Below are 20,562 nucleotides of genomic sequence, written 5' to 3'. Positions count from 1 at the left end.
TAACATTACATCTTATCAAGACAAAGCTAAGTCACAAAATACCAGAGGAAAAAATGTTACTGTTAAATTACATTTTAAAAAGGAGAAAATGTAATAGCCGAGATGATCTGCAAGTACTCTGCTGTTTAGCAGAGGACTTCATTCCTGAACACAGTTTAATTTATTCCTGTATCCTTCCTGCCACCTAGCAATTATTTAGATTAATATTTTAGAATACTGTTTATTTGGTTTCAGGTGCTGACATGACAATTGATATGTATACACAGCCATGGCCCATAAACTAAGGCTACTACTGAGATACTAACATGAGTAGAGAACCCCAGAAAAAAAATTGTGTCTATAAACTTCTAGACATTGATTGCCATTCCATTAAAAATATTTACGTGGCTTATACCATTCAAGTATTAGAATAATTGCTAGGTACGCTGTTATGTTGGCTACTGTACTTCTAGTGATGCAAATTCCATCACTGGAAACAGTATATATCTTTTCACCTTCTAACACTGACTTATAAGGGTTTCCCTCTATTTTTAAAAAGAAGTTAATAATGAAACAAATAAATAAATACAGGAAAAAAAAATCAAAATCCTATGGAAACAGTGTGTTTTAATGCTTTTAATGTGGTTTCTGTCCAGACAGAAAGCTACCTTGATCTCAAAAAAAGTGGTATGATACAAATAATAAAAGGTTTATTAAATAAATAATAAAATTTATTTGTTTATTATAATAGTTATTTATTATTTAATTTTATTAAAAATAAAAGCTCCTCCCCTCCATCTATGGCACCCCAGCCTAGATAAACTCTATGTCAGGATAAAGCTGATTTGGGATAGCTAAAGGTCTAGTCTAGCATGTTATTGTCTGGTTAAAACTTGCTATTAAAGAATATTACTATTACAAGAGTTTCTTAAGAATCAATTGAAAAAATAAGCTGAAAATGTTTTTTTTGTGTTAAAATACATTTCTCTTCTGGACTTTATATTGATGTTTCATCATTATTAGACCTACTGCTATGAACTACCTGAAGAACTCTAGTGGAAGGCTGAAAGAAGTCACATTCTTTGACATTTGAATAAATTGCTGTAATGGAAAATCATCCTAACTAGAAAACTTTTTCATATACACCTCAACAGACATAATTCATCCCAATGCAGGGAAGTTTAGAGAACACAAAAATACAGATGGTAAACCATAATGAACAAACCAGTGTAGCACTTCCATCTTGATGTCCCTAAGTCTAAGTGACAGACAAAATCTCCCATAGAAAGCAGCCTCTTTGTGTACAAGACATAGCTCTTTCCACTCTAGTGACTCAGTTAAGCTCCCAGCCCCAAGCAGGGGCTCTATTCTAGAGAGAAGGAAATTCACAGGACAGCAGACAGAACCCCCTCGCACTTTCCCACCCCAAGATCACTTTCTTTGAACACCTGCTATGAAAAATGCCAGATGTACCCTTTTTACTGCTAATTTAGTGCATAAAATGCATGTAAAAATTATGTACTTACTTTTATAAAATTAGGCCAGCGGCAGCAATCAGTCATGTTGAGTAAAGTAATAACTTTGGCCATGTTGTGGTCATTGCCGTTGTGATTTTATCAGCGGAAAAAAGGAAGACAGCAAGATAACATGAAGTGCTTTGAATTTGCATCTCCAAATAACCTTTATTTTAGAAACTAGTGATCTGTATCAAAGCAAAGCTAATTGTGGCAAGATGGTAGGATAGGGGAGAAGTTGGGTAAAAAGAAAAAGCAATCCTACTTCAAGTCTCTACTTTGCCTTGTTCAGATATGCACTTTAAATCTCTGTTATTCCCACCTCAATGATACCCATCACCCACCTACTGGTTATTTTGAGAAGGATGTTTAAGTCTTTACTTTATCTGGACTTTTATCTGGTACACATATATCTGTCTATATTATAATATTATTTATGATAATTCTGTGTAAGCATAGTACTTAAGTGTCAACCTTATTATGTTAATAAGCGTGTGTGTGTGTTCTAAAAAAAGAAGAAAAATGCAAGACTGGCTTTAGTGAGCCAGAAGTACTAAACGTTAAGAGAAGGCTATAGACCTTATTTAAACAGGACAGGACAGCATCCTGTGGCAGAAAATGCTGATTTCATCCATGTCTTCATTGTCTCACTTGTCTGTTTAGGGAATCTACTATGCCTATGAAAAATGTTAAAATGACTTTCAGATTAGTCAGAGAAATGAAGATAAACCAGAAAAAGCAGCTGAAGCTGTTTTTTTTTTTTGTTTGTGTTTTTTGTTGGTTTTTTTTTTTTTTTTTTTTTTGAGCACAAATTTAGAAGTTAAATAGTTGCGGGTGAAGGAAATAGCTTATATAGCTGTCTGTCCTCATTAGCATCAAACAAGCCTAATGGCTGTCAACTGTCACAGGAAAAATTCCCCATGGAACAGCATTATATAAATTTTTCTCTTGATTTGGTTATAAAAAGATTTTTGCTACAGCATTGCACGCTGACATGAACTTTAGCTACAGGCTGTGACTTACCAATACACTGATGAAAGTGTCACTCATAATCCATTTCTAAAGTCTCTGTGCTATCATATATCTGTCCAATGTGAGGTTTTGGTTTGGGCTTTTTCATTGTTTTGCTTATTTCTTTCTTTAGCTCTGAATGCTGAGTTCAAAGGACTTTCAATTACATATTCCCCTTTAATTGCCCCTCTTCCCTCTTAGAAAAGTGGGTCCTGCAGTCCTGCCAGCAACTCTCAGGGTTAATCCAGATCTTATCAATAGCAAATGGTAAGCAAAGGCATGATCTGAACCTCCACCCAGCTCTGTGAATCTTCTCCTTAGTGAAGGCACTTGCATCTCTTTTGGCAAAAAGCAGGCTGACTGGCTGCTCTCATTTTTGTGGTAGTGGTGCTTGCTCTCCTCTATGCAGTTTTGCATTAAATAATCCTTAAAAAGTAAAGTAAAAATAAAATTCCCACACTGCCTTCCCTGAAATATTTCCAGGAATAGAGACTGTTAGCCACCACCTCCCCCACATGCTCTCACTTCTCCACCAGAGGCTCAGGATCTCATTTATATCTCATTTTATGTGCCATCTGATGCCTTATATCTCACATTTTTGGCAGCAAAGTAATACAAATTTGGCAGGGATAGTTTCACTTGAACCTAGCCTTGTCCATATCTGAGCACAGCCCTTCTTCCCACAAGTCATAAATGTGAGTTTGAAGTTGCTGTTTTTTGTAGAGGACACTGAGTTGATGTTTCCCACTGATTGTCTACCAATACATTCTCAATTATCTCTCAATTGTTCTAAAAATACAGCAGTCATGAGTGCATTCTTGCAGGAACATGTTAGATGTGCTTTCAACGTGACTGCTACACTGGCTTTTCAGGGTACTTCTGGTTTCTTCGGCACGATCAGCTGGGGGTGGGAAGAAGAAATCAGACAGCTCTGAGTGTCAGCAGGAGCCAAACTTCACGATGTTTAAGTAACTTTTCAAATCAAACAAAGAACACAGGCAGCTCTTTGTGGGACCCTCGAGATCATAGGTTTTGTTTGTAATTTGGGAGTTTTCTGGTGTTTTGCTGTGTAGTTCCCAAATCTTTATTTGGCTCCATGAATGCATATGCTTATATAGTCCCAAGAAACATTTCTATGCAAGGAAAATGAGATGGGGGATGGAAAAAATTATAATCACTTTCATTTTTATTTATTTATTTATTTTGCCGATTCAGAGCAATGAAAGAGAAGTTAAAGCCTGGAACAGGTAACCACATCTCAGCATACATGGATAGTCACCTTGCTGTCATTGCAAATTAAGGGTCTGTGTGTCTCCTATATCTGGTAGCTCTTTTGCAGAAAAAACAGGACACAAGCACAAGCCTCTCTCTGTAACTGTTTCCTGTGGAACTGCTGAACTAGAGCATGATTACACATGCTGTCATCACTGCTGGGTTTTACATTGTGTCTCAGAACCCTACACATATTACTACTTTGTGAGATATTTGAAGAACAAACTAAAGAATATATATAAATGAAATGTACATACAAATGTGCTTAAGCAAACCATTTATAAACATATGCACATTGTGTATGGGAGAAATGAGTAATTTGTGCATATGTGGAAGCATGTGCACCATATACACTTCCCAAGCTTCAAAATTATTTTCAGCCTCTGATTATATGATTTATGTTAGCAAGTTCAGTATACCAGAAACACTAATGTCTGCCAGAGAATGACCAAGCTTGGAAACTTGCCATCTGTGTATGCTCAAGTGTGCAGAAAAACCTCGAGGGTGGAAATTCTTTGCTGAGGGGCACAGCATTGGTGCAGCACTCTGTTCTTTTCTAACTTTGGAAGCAAAATGATTTAAATAAATACACACTTTCTGAAATCCTGCCCTGCACCCTGTGGCCCCTGGTAGCTTCAGCGAAGTAGATTTTGAAAAAAAGAAATAAACTTTGAAAAGTCTGTCTCCAGAGTTAGCTGTGGTCCAGACTGATTTAGGAACACGAGAAAGAGAGAGGCAATGATTTTTTTTTGAAAGCCACACTGCCCCAGATTTTATCCATTTCTGGCACAGTGAAAGCTGATACGTTTAAAATTAACTGGGTTGCTTTTACAGATGTAAAACTAAATCTAAGTAATTAAGCCAAGTTATCATGCAGAAAAATGAACTCTAAGAGATATTTAAAATATCATGCTCTATATATTCTTCAAGTCATTTTAAACCGTTTGTCTTAAGGTAATTAAACTATATCCTTTGGGTGAATATTTGCTCTTAATTTCCTGTTTGTAGTTAAAATGAGGCTTAAAGAAGATTATTTTTTCATATTTAGATGAGCCTCATATTAAGAAATCAGATTGGAAAAAGTACTTTGTCTCTGGGAAGTCCTTTTGCATTGGCTCAGGAATATCTGGCATCCATGAGCAAATTTTCCTATATTAAAATGCATCTAATTTTGTGATGATCCAGCAGAAGATCCAATGCTCCATTGCAGCCATGCCTTTCTGTAAATGTTAAAATACCACTTTATTACCAGAAGTTCAATTAGTGATTTTGAGCTCCAATTACCACTGGTGGATCTTCTCCGTGAAAAATTTATATTCAATGAATTCTCAATTTTATGGCAAAACCCTTTTGCTGACATTTGATTGATGGAAGAATTTTGGATATAAGAGTATGAGAGTTGCTACACCTACAGAACCATCTCCCTAACAAGCTCTCACTCTCACAGTCCTGTTATAATGTAACTACATCAGGTGGCTTGAGCCCTACAATTCTGGTATTTAACTTCTTTATTTCCTGAATCATAAGATGGTAGCATTAGCTTCTGTGAAATATTTTTATTTCTTTATGCACTAGGCAACTGAATATTTGTTCTGATATCAACCATAGTCAGCTTGGATTCAAATGGGTGAAATGAAACTGAGTTGACAGCTAATATTATCCTATCATTGTTCCATCACTTGCACATGTTCCTCCCTTTTTGTAGATTCGCTACATGAAAGAGAGAGGAGACAAGAAAGATTTCCCTTTCTTATCTTTCATGCATCATAAAGATAAACTTATTAATAGTTGCGAATGCTCAGGTACTGTAACAATGGAAGCCATTAAAGCGTCAAAATGGAGGAGAAGCTCAGACTATCAACAGAAAGTCTGATACAGATATTTTCTGGACCACTGTGGCATTTTTCTCTACTATTCAGGAGTCTTATTTCAGCATTTAGGTTCAGCAGAAGACATGGTTACATGCAGCTGCAGTGATGGTGAAGAACTGAGAAAGCCTAAAAGCTACTCCTCCGGTATCTGAATCATGTAACACAACACACTTGACAGGACTAGTGTCAGAACTGTAGTCTTGCCCTAATACATCTTCCCCTGTGCAGAATATTCTTTTGAATGTTTCCTCTTTCAAAGATTTTTTTTTTTTTTTCTAATGCGACTAAGGAACAACTACCAAACAGTACATTCAAGAACTGTATGAAATACTTCAGAATTAGGAAACCGCTATTGCGTTAACTCAGCACTTCACTGAAGTAATATATCCTGCTTCCTAAATTCACTGATACCTACATCAGGTAACGATCAATACAGCTATTTTGCTCCTGGTAACTGCAGTTACATCATTTGGACTTAGCACCTACATCTCCGCACAGCATTGCCTTGTGTCACATAGACATTAGCTAAATTTCTTGGCAAAGAATCTCTTGTGAGTACTACAACCAAGCATATGTTTCCTTTATACTCCACCACAATTATCATCCTTCCTATTCCCCGAGTTAGCATTTGTACAATCCCATCTGAACATGACTGAAATTTGTTTCTTTAATGGCCAGTGAATAGAACTATCTGTTCGCTTTGTCATCATGACAAATTCTGCAATTCAGTAAGGTACTTAAATAATAAAATGGGAAGACAAACCTCACAAAACATCACTGAGACACTGCAATCACAGTTACCATTGTAATATTTTGTGAAGGAAGAACCGTTGTTTTCATTCACAATGATTAACCTCTTCTTACACCAATAACTCAACAACATGGTCATTCATGCCAGCCATGACATAGTAAAAAGAGATCTGAACGTGTAAAATACGGCATCTTTTTACCGCAACCTGTTTTGATCAGTCTGTTACATATCAAGAATTTTTCAAACATATATGACCCCTTGATCCATTTTGTTAACATATTTTTTAGGTAGATCTTAACATATCTTCTTTATGTCCTCCACTGGATTTCTCCTCCCGCTTTTGACCACAATGTCAAATCAGCACTGCAAAATTCTCTGCCCTACCTAACGTCTCAGGTCCTTTCCTGCATTCTACCATCCATTGTGTTTTGCTATTAATACACTTTTTATAATGCCGATGTGATCTCCCTCCCCTACCACTGCAAGATGCCAATTAGGCAATTTAAAAATACTCTTTTCACTAGGTTCCTGCCGTGTCCTGCCTTCTGTGCTCTTCCGGTCTTCTCTACTTGAAAAGAACAGACTTGTGTGTAAGTGTGGAGTCCTTACAGAGAGGAAACCCAGAATGTGGGCAATACAGTTCTTATTCAAGTTACTTATTAAATTTATCAGTCTATAACACTGAAATAAAGCTTCAGTAATTCTCTGTATCTCGAGTCTTATCCCACAAATTTTGCTATATAGATTCTACCTATTTCACTTATACCCAGAACAGCTCATTTCAGTGTTTGTGTTTTGTTTTGTTTAGAACATTATCACAGTTCTTTGGTCTCCTTCAGACTACGTCTGCTGTAATGGCTATTAAAGTTTTTTTGGGTACTTCAGCTTCCATCTCTGACCCTGTTCATGGGGTACAAGATGTGTATGAGTTCAATTCCTGTACTGTGAACAGAGCCTTTTCTTCATCTATGTAATTCATGTCCTCTCACATCTCTTGTACTTTAGAAAGAAGGCCAGGAGCTGTGTGAATTCTGAAATCAGTTTGGTTTTGGTTCTGAGAACTGTTCATTATACCCTTAAACTGCAGGCAGCAGACCACCCCTTAGAAAACCCCTACATTTAATACAGAATAATTTAAATGGATCTGGATATTCTCTCGTAGTTTAGGTTAGGACTTGGTAACAGAAACCATGTCAGTATTTCTTGGAAAGATGTCTCTACTCAAACCCTTAGTTTTACAATTAGCTGTGGTAGAAGTAACTTCCAAGGAAATTAGCTTCTTGTTAAAGGTGCACAACAATTTGTTATTAGTCCATTCTGATAACATACTTTGAAAATATTAATTATTCTTTGAGTTATAAGCAAGTTGTGCTTGCTCTTTTTAAGAGCAAAAATTTTTGAAAAAAATTTTGAAAAAAATTTTTGTTCAAGCAAAATTATAAAATTCCTTTTTTCCCCCCCCATCAATTGCACAAATATGGTGAACTTTGCTGATATGAAAAACAATAAAAATAAATGTGCCCTAGAAAAATATTTACTAGAAAATGACTAACATTTGAGGCTTTAAACTAGACCTAAATCTAATCTTCATCTAGTGCATGATTTGACTTGAGCATAAAAAAGGACAAATAAAGAAGCCTGAAGTAGGGATAGAAGCTTGCAATAACAAGTTATTCACTGGAATCGGGATGGGACATAAGTATGTAGAGAGTCACTCTCTACCTCAGTAATTATTTATGATTTATGTATTTACAAAAGCAATATAGCACTGAGAGGAGAGTATGCTGAAACCTTCTGCAAAATAAATCATACAGTGGCTTTCAAAAATAACTGGGAGCTAGATCACTACAGCCCAAGCTAAAAAAAAAACTTGTACACTATCCTCCGTGGCAGTAATGATCACATGGGATGTAGTCACTACTTTGTCCCTGCAGCAATGCCTTCCCAAAGCACTTGAACACCTACGTGTAACTATCTGACACTTCCCACACCACCCTCTCCCAGGAAAGACAATTAACTTCTGTTATAAATTTCACTGCTACACAAAGTTAATTGCACAAAGATACCCTTCTACTTGAATTCATTTTCTTTTGGAAAATAACTCAAATGTGCAACAGCTTTGTTGCAGAACACCACATTTTCGAGTGTGTTGTTTACTGTGTAGATTGAATGCAGTGGTATGCTTTACACTGAAGAATTTAATATTTAGTATTTAATGAAACAAGCTTATGAAGTGATGATAATTAGACAAGTCCCAAGCAGAAAGAATAAAAACAGGGGAACATCATTGTCTCTCGTGGTGTTTGAGCCAGGACAAACATCATGACCATTATTTTCAGAATTAAGTACAGTTGTCAGAAACAGCTTTTCACAATTTATTTACCGGATTGTAATTTCATAAGTAGAAAAAAAAAAAAAAGAAAAAAAAAAAGAGAGAGAAGAGAGAGAGAGAGAATGAAATCAGTGAATAGTCTGATTTTAGAAGTTCCATGTTGCTCTTATGAAAAACAAGCAATGGAAACTCAGAGGACTGTATTCACATCATCTCCCTTAAATCTGGTATCCACAGATTCAAGGTGCTGCAACACACTTCAAAATTGCTGACTGGAAGGCTTTTACTACATAGCTATGTACATAAAGAAACTCACAGTAAAAGCAAAGAATTTTAATTCAACAACTGCCTGTTAGTGCAGGTGCTGGGATCATAAGCATTTGCCAATGCTCTGTTTTAAGAAAGAAGTGGCTAGATTGCCTCAGTGTTGTGGTATCACTGCTGGCCTTTTCAGGCATTGGCTTTTCACAGTATACATTTGAGACCAGATCATTGTTTACAACTCTGCTATGGAGAGCTGGGAGCCTTGATCCCACTAATTGAAAGCTGAAGCAAAATAAATGTGAGCTAAAATTTAGATACTCCAGTTTTACATAGACACATATACTGTGTTACTCCCAGTTGTTTAAATCAGCACTGGATATTATTCTAGGAATTAAATTTAGAGCTCAAAACAGCAGTTGAGTGTTTCATGCACACACTACTGGCAAGATATTTTTTGTCTACATTACCCCAAAAGGACACGTTAAGTGATTTTAGTCTTCCTTTCCAACCTTAAAATTTATTAATCCAAGTTCTTTTTCTGAAAGCCTGCTTCTGCATACTTAGGGCTGCTCATTTCATACAGTTGTCAATACTTTTATTGAAGGCAATTTAATAATACTAAAGCTTGTTTGCGTCCGTTTATTTGTGGATTTTTTTTTGTGTCAGCTATTTGTTTTCCAGTCAAGTAAATATAAAATAATGCAAAATTTTATCAGTTTATAAGGGCAGGGATCAGTACTATAATCTCACCCATGGATCTATGACTGGGTTTTGAAACTTTCTGTTCAACAATTGGTACAACATGAACATCTAACCCTTATTCATTTGCAACAACACACTTCTAAAAAGGGTAAATGAGGAAAACATATCACCTTACACTCTTATTATTTATGAGTCAAATGCTTTGTCACAGAAACAAAGATTGAGGAAAAGTCAAAAGAGAAAGTGGTACACTTTACAAGAGAATGTTTCTCCTTTCATTCTTTTACAGTAGCGTTCTGCTTCAGTTAATCCTTCTGCTGTTTGCAGTAACGTTTAGTAAAACTGCAATGTATGCAGTTCGTATTCTATGTTTGTCATATTAAAAAAAGATACAGAACAATTTGTTTTCATCAGCGCAACTCCAGAAAGAGAAAACGAAATGTGTATGTCCTCAAAGATACATAAAATTGATCTTGTGCTGATGTCAAAAGGAGTTTTGTCACTAATTTTGTTCTGAGCAAATCTAGTCACTGGGTGGCCAAAAAGCCTGTCTACAGATGGGCATTGAAATACGTCATTTAAGCTTCATAGCATGTACATAAGGCAGAGGTACAGACAGGGAAGAAATAATTGATCCGTGTTACCTGAATGTTTCCAATAATTGGAAACGTCCTTTGGATGAGGATGTCATTCTCACTCAGAGGATATGCCCATCCTGCTGTCAGTTTTAGGTTTTTTGTTCCATCTGGATTTTCTGAAGGAGAAAATAATAGGAAAACAAGTTGTGTGGAAACACATAATAAAGGAAGGCAGCCAGAAACAAAACCTCAGCAAAGTCTGAAGACATTTCATCACAGGATGTGATACTTTTCCTCTCTAACAGGCTAAAGTTGGATATTGTTGCAAGTACAGAGAACTATTGTTTCAACTTAACATTTTGAAAACTAGTTTTAAGAACTAGCATCGAAACTATCTTGAAGACTCTGAAGATCTTGTCTTTGCTCTACAAATTATCACAAGTCTACATTCAGAATGAGTCCAAGTATTGATGCTGCTTAGATATTCATTTGAGAGGGCTGTGGCCCTTAGAATGAAAAAGTAATTTACAATGTTTGATATAATATTCAATATAAGAAGTTGTAAGATTTATTAATATTTATTATATGCAAAAGGAGGGAAATGGAATTGTATTAATGATTACTAATTATTGCAGTAGGGATATTGCTGGTGAGAGCCACTGACTGAATTTGACTATCTGCACCATTCAGTGCCTTCTAACGTAACACTTAAAAGGGGACAGGTAGCCAAAGAATGCCAGAAAACTCAGCTAATGAAAAAGGTTCAGGATAAGGTCATATGAAATTATTTTTTTATTTAAAAAGACTTTTACTGTCAGATTATCCAAGTCACCCTAGCTAGAACTTCTTTAAAAAGTTATCGAGAAGACTATTTAAAATACTTTGTTTTCTATTTCAATTTAGCTTAAATCATATAAAGAAAAATGAGAACCTAAAATCCCCCCAAATAACCCCTTTTGTAAGCAAACAAACAGGACGTGTTCTCACACTTCTTTTTCCATGTTAAGCAATTTCACTGCAAAAGTAAAGAAATCTTAATTTTCATGAATGTCTTTTATTTCATGCCTCTAAGCCTAGTATCAGATGAATTGGAACTGTCACACAGCTTAATACTAAGCTTGTAAATTGCATCTTAACATTACCTTTGCCACTGCATGTTTTTTGAAATAAAGTCTAAATTGCTTGTACCAATTCACATTGCTACTTTTCAAAATACCTTGACAATACAAGCTATAGATAATTTATAACTTGTCACATACATCTCATTTCTTATATATCTTCTGTGTCTAAGAAGCTTATAAGAATACCCATTTACACTTGGAGTTGTTCCTACAGTGCTTGCATGAGCTTATACTGAAGTAATTTTTAATAAACACAAACATACCTTAATTCTCAGCCATAATCATATGGTGGCTGTTCATCAGGTGTTTAGAAATACAAAATACAATCAAATCAAGAATTTCTCCTGAAGTCTATCCTGAATACAAATCTATCTGTCCTGTTTATCAGGGTCCATATATCAGCATGCCAGAGCCTATGACATTCACTCTTCCCTGATAACAAGGATGGTTTTAATAATATTTTTTATCAATAATAATTTTTTAACAAGGAAGGAAAGGCAAACATGAATTAAAAAACAACAACAACAACAACAACAAAAAAAACATTATATAAAGGTAAATCAAAAGCAATGGATAATTGCTAAACATCCCAAATAGCTAGCATTTCTAGTCGCCATTTGAATTCAAGTCAGGACTACAACACTGGTGAGGGCTGCAAGGAGGAGATGCACCTTCTGTGAACTTGGAGCTGCCACATTACAAAAGCAAATTCATCAAAAACAGCTACAGCAGTTTTTAAGGTAAAAATATTCAGTATAGGTTATTTGGTGTGTTTTTGCAATAAATTAGTGATATCTCAAGAACCTGTTGATGCTATGGTGTTAGATCTCAAGTGCTAGAGTTTCAGGTATTCTGTAACTCACTTAGCTGAAATGACAGCCAAAGAAAGTGAAGAAATCGTATTTACAAGGAACCATTGAGCTGGCTTCATTTCCATCTTTGTTGTGTTTGGTTTTGTTTTATTTCCATCCTTCTCCTGCAAGTAACTGGGTTTCAGGCACACTCCATAGCTGCACTCTACAGCCACATTACACGCTTTTCTTGACAATATCCCTATTACTTCTCAGACTTCATTTCCATAGTCAAAGTAAGAGAGATGCTCTAGTTTTCTGATCTGTTCTTTCTATTCCTTTGATCAATGTAGTGGTGATTCTGTGCACTAACTTGTTGACAAGACATCCTTCAGACAGTTGTCATGTCTTCTTTCTCACTTCTAAACTCATAACATTTTTTGGTGCTTCCCTAAAATTATGTTTCATTCAGCAGCCTCTGGGTAGAAGTATTGTCAAAAGCTTTGGAAAAGTTAAATAAATTATGTCAATCAGTTCCATTTCATCCACTTTTTTGTTAATGATATTTAAAAAATGCTTTCCGCCTACATAATCATGTGAGATTTTGTCCTACATTCATTTCCAAAAAATACATACTGGATGCAAGAATGTCACATTCCATGATAACTACAGCAATAGTTTCTGTCAGTATCTCCTTAGCTTGCCAGCTTTCATTTATAAATCAAATAGTCTCCTTTGTGCTCTGAAACAACACACTCCAATAATTTAGATAACTAAACTGAGCTTTCTGGTACAGAAATTAAAATAGCAGTGCTCTCAGTGTTTGCTGCAGGAAACGAATTCTGGTCCTTCCCGAGGCAGTACAATTGGAAGCTGCTTTTAAGAGCCCATGCTAAACTCACACTGACATTTGCTGAACATTAGTCTAAATTTGGTACAAGTCATGCTTCTACAGACAAATAATAAAATTTTATCAAAATTTAGCACTCTTCAGCTCCAGAATACCAGGGAAAAGCTTATTATCAAGGATTCCAATGCCTTTTATAAGTTTGATATAGCAATCACCACTGAAATCTTGTTTATCCTGGCCAGAATTTATTTAAATACACAAGAAAAGTTTGGCTAAGTATTTTATTTTTTTTATTTTCATCCAAGGAAACTCGGGAAAGCCAGTAAGTTTCAAATGTTCTTACAATCTGAAATTCCACCTGGAATAACCATAAATACTGTGAATCAAACTATCCATATTTCCAATATCTTTGATACCTACAAATGTCAAATTATTTCCCGAATATAAATGATAATAATAATAATAATATAAAAATACAGAGATGGCATTAAAAAAATAAAAATACAGCAACTAACGTTTAAGCGTATTGTATATCCCATGCTTGTCCTTGGATCTAAGTCATTAGTTCTTATGTGTTAATTAGTTAAATTTGCATTCGAGATTAATACAGAACTTTTCATGTTAGCTTTCAGTTGGCAGCATTCCTCCTTAGAAAGTTCTTATGACACACAGGCAAAACTCGTATTTTGGTAATCGTTGTTTTGACAATGCTACAAGACTAGCCTACAATATTTTAGTATTTTAATTCAGAACCTCTGCTATGAAAGCCAACAGGAGCAATGCTGTTGATCTTGAAAGGGAAATATTTGGTATATTTGGCACTAGTATCAATACTTTTCACTGAAGCAAAGTACTAAGTATCACTGGAAGAAACAAGTATTTATAGGCAAAAATACATTTTATTTTTCTGAGTTTTTTTAAAATTTGTTCTAGTTGCATTATATGGCTTACAGTTGTTGTATGTATGCACCTTTTCTAGGAAACCAGTGTTGCTATATATTCGTTTGGGGTGCCTGTCTGCCATCTGTGGGAGCTAATGCCAGAAAATGATTTAGTTTTGTTTTAAACAAAGGAGAAAGGAAAACTGGAGCTCTGGTAGCACTGCAGAAATGGAAAAACAGACTTTTTTTAATTTCATTCAGAAAAAGTCCCTCTTCACACAAACATATTGATTAACGTTGCATAGCTTTAGGGTTCATGCCCTCTGAGCAGTACTGTTGCACCCAGTAGGGAGGTACTGAGAAAAGCATTTATTTGAGTGTATCCATAGTCAGAGCTGTTTCACTGAGCTGGGGGCTGCAGGAATGGGAACACTGCAGTACTTGTCTCATGTGGTACTGGAGGAAATAGGGGAATTATGCTGTAGCATCTGGTCCTCATTCTTATTTTCATAGAGTCTCTTGGTTTATATGAAATAGTGTAAGCTCCCTGAGACTTCTGAAGAACAAAGACACTTCCAAGCCCCAACAGAAATCTTCCTAGATAAAGATGAAAGGACAAGACTGGAGGACCAGCAATATTGCTATAGAAGGAAAAAAAGCTAGGCATTTGGGGAAGAGTCGGGAGATTTGACGTCTTCCTATAATGTCACTGAGACATATATAGCAAACTGCCAACTATAGCTGTCATTAACTAGGCTTCATGCAACTTGTTTGTCTCTGCCCTTTGTCTGGGTTTCAAAATACTGTGTTTAGGCGAATGCTTCAGAATTTGCAGCATCACTGTGAACTCCTGTACTGTAGGGGTAATATCCTGTAAAAAGGGATATTGCTGGTTAAGACAGAGAGGGTTGTTAAAGCTGCATGAGGATTTGGACAGCACCTGACCATACCTGACTCTGCAATCAATAGTGGATTTCTCCTTCCTTTAGGGTTAGGTGCAGTAAAGTAAAAATAAAACAATTTCTTCTAGAGCCAGTGGAAGCAAGAGTAAGGTAAGGTCTCCCTCAGGCTTAATGTTTTCCTGAGTTTTATGGGAAGAGAGTAACAAATATATCATGGAGTATCTCCTAACTCAGACTATAATTCAGTTTTCCACTCGAGCTCTCCAGCAGTGATCTGTCTTGATGCTGGACACCACTGTTCAGGATTTTTGCAATGCCATTTGCCCCTTTAAAGGCAGCTTCCTTTAAAACTAAAATTGAAAATTACTCCAACAGTGGAATTTTTTGTTTGTTTGTTTGTTTTTAAATAAGCAAAAATGTTTGTGCTTTCAAAGTAGAAAAAAGTCTATATGTGTGCATGAGGTAAAGCATCTCTTTGTTTTTAATTAATCTGCAAAAATAACTGATATAGTTTACTTTATTCTAGCAGCCGTTGGACAGACATAATACATTTCAAAGGTGCAAGCTTTTAATCGTTTGCAAAGTGAATATGCACAGAGAGTTTATATGTAGAGCTCTTAGCTGTATTTATAACCTGAAAAGTTATTCTAGAAGCTGACAAGTCAGATATCCAGAACAAACAAATACAATTTGTGTTTCTTAAATACTATTTAAACTAATGCATATGCTGCATAATTCAGTTCTGACTCCTGGTGACAAATTAAGAGAGAAATAGAATAGTTATTGTAAGGGTCACAATAATGTTGACAGATGGATGAAACATTCTGAATTGCTGATTATTGACTGCTTAAATTGATTTAAGCTTTAGAATGTTAAAGAGAGAGAAATATAGCAGAAGACAATGCCTATATGAAGCTCAGAGCTGCTCTAATACTAATGGAAAACATGACACAAAAATAATTTCAGAAATAAAGCAGCAATAGGTTTGCTTTTCACATAACAGTCACCAGCCATCCAGATTAATATCCTTAGTGGGGAAAAAAATAACCAGCCAGTGCTCTTAAATATCTGCTCAGACAGAAGGGCCTTGCATCTTAGCGCTACTAAAGCGTGTACGTTCCAAAACCTCTCCGTGGCACCCCTTTCCGTCTCCATCAGCTTCCCTACCAAACATGTAACTGCTTCCCCCCTCAGCAAGCTCATTAATTTTCTACCTACCATGCCACCAAATTATTGATTTCCTCCCTCCCTCCCCCTGCTCACATCTAGCTGTCCTTCAGCTTGCCCATTTTTCACTCTACAAGGGCCCATAATTGCATGGTGTCTTTCCCATCAGCTCTCACCACCACATTGCCTAAGGCACTCATTTTTAACAGCTGAAAACTGATACAAGTCAGGGTGTAGCTCAGTATGATCACAGCATAAAGACGGGACTTCTCCCTTTTTCTGCCTATCAAAAGTTATTACTCTGTATAAACCTGCAAAGACAGGCTATTCCTACAGCTTACTGTTAATTGTTTCTTCAAATAAGACATACCATTTACTTGGTGTCATACTGTTCCGTATTACACATATGGATGCTGGCTTCACATAATTTTAATGTGAAAGCAATTAAACCGTCAGAACATCTTCACACATTTTGTTTGCCATGGCACAATGTTCTTGAGTTTAGCATGAAATAATGGAAATTCACTTTAAGAAAAAAAAAAAAAAAAAAGCCTTTTGTAGTAATTGCAGTGTTTATACACTGCCAAATCAATAGAAAAGGGAGATGATTAGCAGTGGAACTACAAATGTCCCTAGCTAGCCTCTTTTGCACTAGTATGGGGAAGGGCCAGAATCTGGCCTCATTTTTTGTATTTCAGATCAACTATAACAAAATCCCTAAATCTATTCATATTGAGGCAGTCAATTAGCTGTGCAAGATAGTTGCAGTTATAATTGTGTATTTACTCATTTTGAGGGTCATTTCAGTTCTCTCTAATGTTAATGGAAGATGTTACTTGAATTTGATGGTTTCATTTTATTTTTTCTCTTACTATACTGGATTCTGTCTATGCACCTAACAGCTTCAAACATTACTTCAAATTGCACCTATTCTGAGTGAATTTGGGGTGTGCACAAAGTAACAGCAGCCCCTGCAGAACCATAAGCTCCACTCAGGGCTGCTGAACATTCACCTTTGTGCTTGTTTACAAGAAGCACTCGTAGCAAGAGACACTCAGATGACAAGTGGAACTCGAGGAACATTAATGATAGAAGTCTGGGGACTCTGCAATGATTTATGAATCCTCTGTGGAACACTTAGAGGAAAAAAAAAAGTGCTAAGTGGTTTATTTTAGATAACTCAGAGTATTCCTTAGGATGTTAATAATGGTAATAATATATCCAATTCAGTTTCTCCTTTAAATTCATCTGACAACAATTTATGACCTTTGCTTTTTTTCTTTTAATAAATCACTGGTGAGCTCTACTGCAGGTTCAGTTGTAATTGTTCTTCTGTACATGATACAATACCAATAAAAATGAAATTTCAGACCATTTGATAGAAAAAAGATACTAAAATTAAAGAATGGATTACAGATAGATAGCTCTCCCATTATGTCCCATTCTCCCCTTTTTTAAAAATAGCATAATTAAAAGTACTTTATAATAGGGAAATGTTCCCTGAGGTCCCAGCCTGCACATTCCAGCTTCATTCCTCAACTGCTCTTATTATTTTTCTTATACAAGGCTTCAACTCTTTTTCCTTTCCTTCCTTGAAAATGGCTGCCATACTGTCTTTTTCCTCACATATTTTTCTGTTTTCACATTTCTGATTTTTTTCCTCTTTCCACATTTCCCTAGAAGTAACTTGCTGCTTGAGTCAATTAACTTGTAATTATTAAGAGAAACAAACTAGTGATGAAACAACACTAATAAAGGAGTATCAGTGAGGGTGTTGTTAAATCATAAAGCAGCACATATATACCAAAATATGCGTCTCACTTCACCTAATAGTACTGGTAAGGGCGAAATAAAATACCTATTTGTTTTCAGTCCTTCAGGAACAACCCCTGCCTAAACCAGCATGAATTAAACCAGTGAGTTCTTGTCACAGTTGTAGCAGATTGGGGCTCAGCCTTATGAATCTCTCTATGTTACTAGCTAAAGGAACAACAGTTTTTCAGCCAAAAAATACCAACACTTCAAGAACAGGAGTATAATCTGACTTCTAAACTAGGTGTCTCTTTAAAAGCATGGGATATTCATGATACAAGAAGCCTTGTTCTCTTTTTCTGTTTTATCCTCCTTTTTTTTTTTTTTTCTATTTAAAAAGAAAATAATCCTTCACAGGAGGTGATAATATATGGATGCTTTGTTTACTTCCAAAACAATGACTGTCTTTCACTTCCACATATAGCTGGCTAAAGGATTATAAAGCCAGAAGTGACAGCTATAGTTATGTGAAGCAATTTATAAACTACACTCTATCCTGAATTAATTCCTGTTTGACCCTTAATTAATTTTTTGGAAGCATCTTTCTTAGAGAATTCATAGATAATCCATTAACAATTATGATTTATTAAACAGTAAAGAAATTTATCAGAATAAATTTCGCTGCTTCAGTTCTGAGTTTGTCTTACTTGCTTCTCATCCTTGTATCTTATGATTTTCTCTGCTGGATATAGTAGTTTTTAAAATTGTTCTTTCCCATGGGAGGGCACAGGAAGCAGACTCATTTTTCATCCTTTTCTTATCTCAGCCCTGAATCTTCCCCTGTTAGATGTGACAGTCAAGTCATCATTCTCATTGCCCATCTGGAAGCACCTCCAGTTTCTCAGCTGTGGGTACCAGCACAGCACACAGCACCAGGAGCTCTCTGCCAAGCACCCAGATGTTATGTCATCACTTGGCCTCCATTCAGCATTCCTGGGCATACATCTCATTAGACCCTCTGACTAAGCAGCACAACCCAAGTCCTGTTCACTTAATTGTTCGCTATAAATCTACTTTCAGAAATTGCCTTATCTGAGAAAAAAAAAAAATCCCCTCTCCTACTAACAGGACAGGACCCAACAGTCTATTTTCCATGGCCAAAGATCAGTCAAACACCACAGGAAGGTCCATACCTGAGGATGTGACTTAAAAGAACAATTCAACATATCTGTGTTCTTTTTTGTTGTTGTTTTTTCTCTCCTGACCAACATTGGCTGCATTGGTCAGAGGCTTAGCACTCTGTGATCGCTCCTGCACTTGAAGAGAAGCGATGAATAACTTCCTACTGAGGCAAGACCAAGAGGTTAAAAGAGCACATGTGAATGCCATCTTGCTTGCAGCAGCTGGGTCTGATAATCAGATCACCCGTACCTTTAAAAGTACACTATCTGGGGGCACTTCTTCAAGTGACATGTTTCAAGGACTCAGGCGTTTATGAATTACAGTTATTGTTGCAGTATTTGCCTGCCTGTCAGATGAGCAAATAGAGCATTCATCATCCAATTCCTGTAATTCTATTTGATTTTGAGGTGGATGGGAATATTGCCATAGAGCAATTAGCCCAATGTTATTATTTTAATTGGAACATGGCTTATTTTCTTTTCATTGACATCCATCATGTTCTAAAAGAGAGTACATTTTCATCTACCGTTGCAAATATTATTTAACTACCTTGATTTGTTTTATGCTTTCCCAATTTCAACCTTTATTTCAAAGTGCATAAACAAAAATTCCCTGCGAGTCTGCTGCAATCAGATTTATTTCTAGTTCTCCTCTAATGCAATTTCAAATGCTGTTTTGATCTTCCTCTATTTTGAGGCTGCCATTTTGGATAAACCACCTGCAAAGACCAGCAGTGTCACTTTGGGTGAATCAGTCCACAGGGGCAGTGCTGGACTGAATGCCTTCACCCTCACACAAAATTCTACTTAACTGCAGTTTCCTTGATGCTTGCCTCCAGTAGCCTGTAAGGGAAGAGCTGTGCACTTCTTTTTTTAACTCAACACCATTTATCATCACTCACCAGTGAGACTCACTACGTTCAACAACTCAGATCATTTTCCTGTAAAGCTCCTTTTCTTGGCTCTGATTTCTTGGACACGTATTTAGAAATACTAATCATTTTGTCTCTGAGGGCAGCGTGTAAAACCTGCTTTCCCTAGAACAATTATTTACAGTGCAGGGTATGTAGGAAATATTTTCCATCATTTTATATATATGGCTTTGTGTCAGCATCAAATCCTACAGCTGAATGGTCTTCCCATGAAACTGGGACAAACTTTCCAGAAAATTCATAATTATGCCAGCCATCATTTATTTTCAAATATACACACACTGAGGTATGTGGCTTCTACTTGTCATTCCTCTACTAAATATTGATGCTAGAGCAAACCAAAACTATCTGAAATTCAACTAAGGAAATATTGGAGACTTCGGAGATCTCTTCCTACTTTAATTCCTGGGAGGCATTCCCCTGAGCTGGGTGAGAGCAAAACAGCATGGTATAGATACAGTGCATGGATGTGGTAAACTCATATCCTATGAATAATGATGTTTCTGAGTTGGAATCACTGGCTTTGTTTTAAAAGGAGTGGGAGGAAGAGGTAGTACAGCATCATTGAACTGATGGAGAAAGAAGGTAGAAAAAGCCTCTTGTGCTGTCCTTAATGACAGGGAGATGCATCTTGGAACCACTCCGCAGAGACCACATGTGGAGATTGCTGCCCCACGGTTTTTGTGCATGTTGGTAAGGGGAAAAGTACTC

At 36.3% G+C, this 20,562-nt stretch overlaps 1 protein-coding gene and 1 long non-coding RNA gene across 2 annotated transcripts in view; one reads left to right on the top strand and one right to left on the bottom strand.

The window, feature by feature from the left end:
* Positions 1-20,562, top strand: part of AK5 (adenylate kinase 5) — a 95,296-nt gene that overhangs the window by 24,097 nt on the left and 50,637 nt on the right. The window lies entirely within an intron of this gene.
* LOC140003022 (uncharacterized) overlaps positions 1-20,562 on the bottom strand; it is a 90,236-nt gene that overhangs the window by 35,486 nt on the left and 34,188 nt on the right. The window contains exon 2 of the long non-coding RNA XR_011810942.1: positions 10,341-10,450. This is a non-coding gene — a long non-coding RNA (uncharacterized lncRNA). The remainder of the gene's footprint in view (positions 1-10,340; positions 10,451-20,562) is intronic.

The sequence above is a fragment of the Anas platyrhynchos genome, chromosome 8 (genome assembly GCF_047663525.1).
Source record: "Anas platyrhynchos isolate ZD024472 breed Pekin duck chromosome 8, IASCAAS_PekinDuck_T2T, whole genome shotgun sequence".
Classification (NCBI taxonomy): domain Eukaryota; kingdom Metazoa; phylum Chordata; class Aves; order Anseriformes; family Anatidae; genus Anas; species Anas platyrhynchos.
Note: the sequence above shows the minus strand (reverse complement) of the source record. Positions and strands in the feature narration are given on the sequence as shown.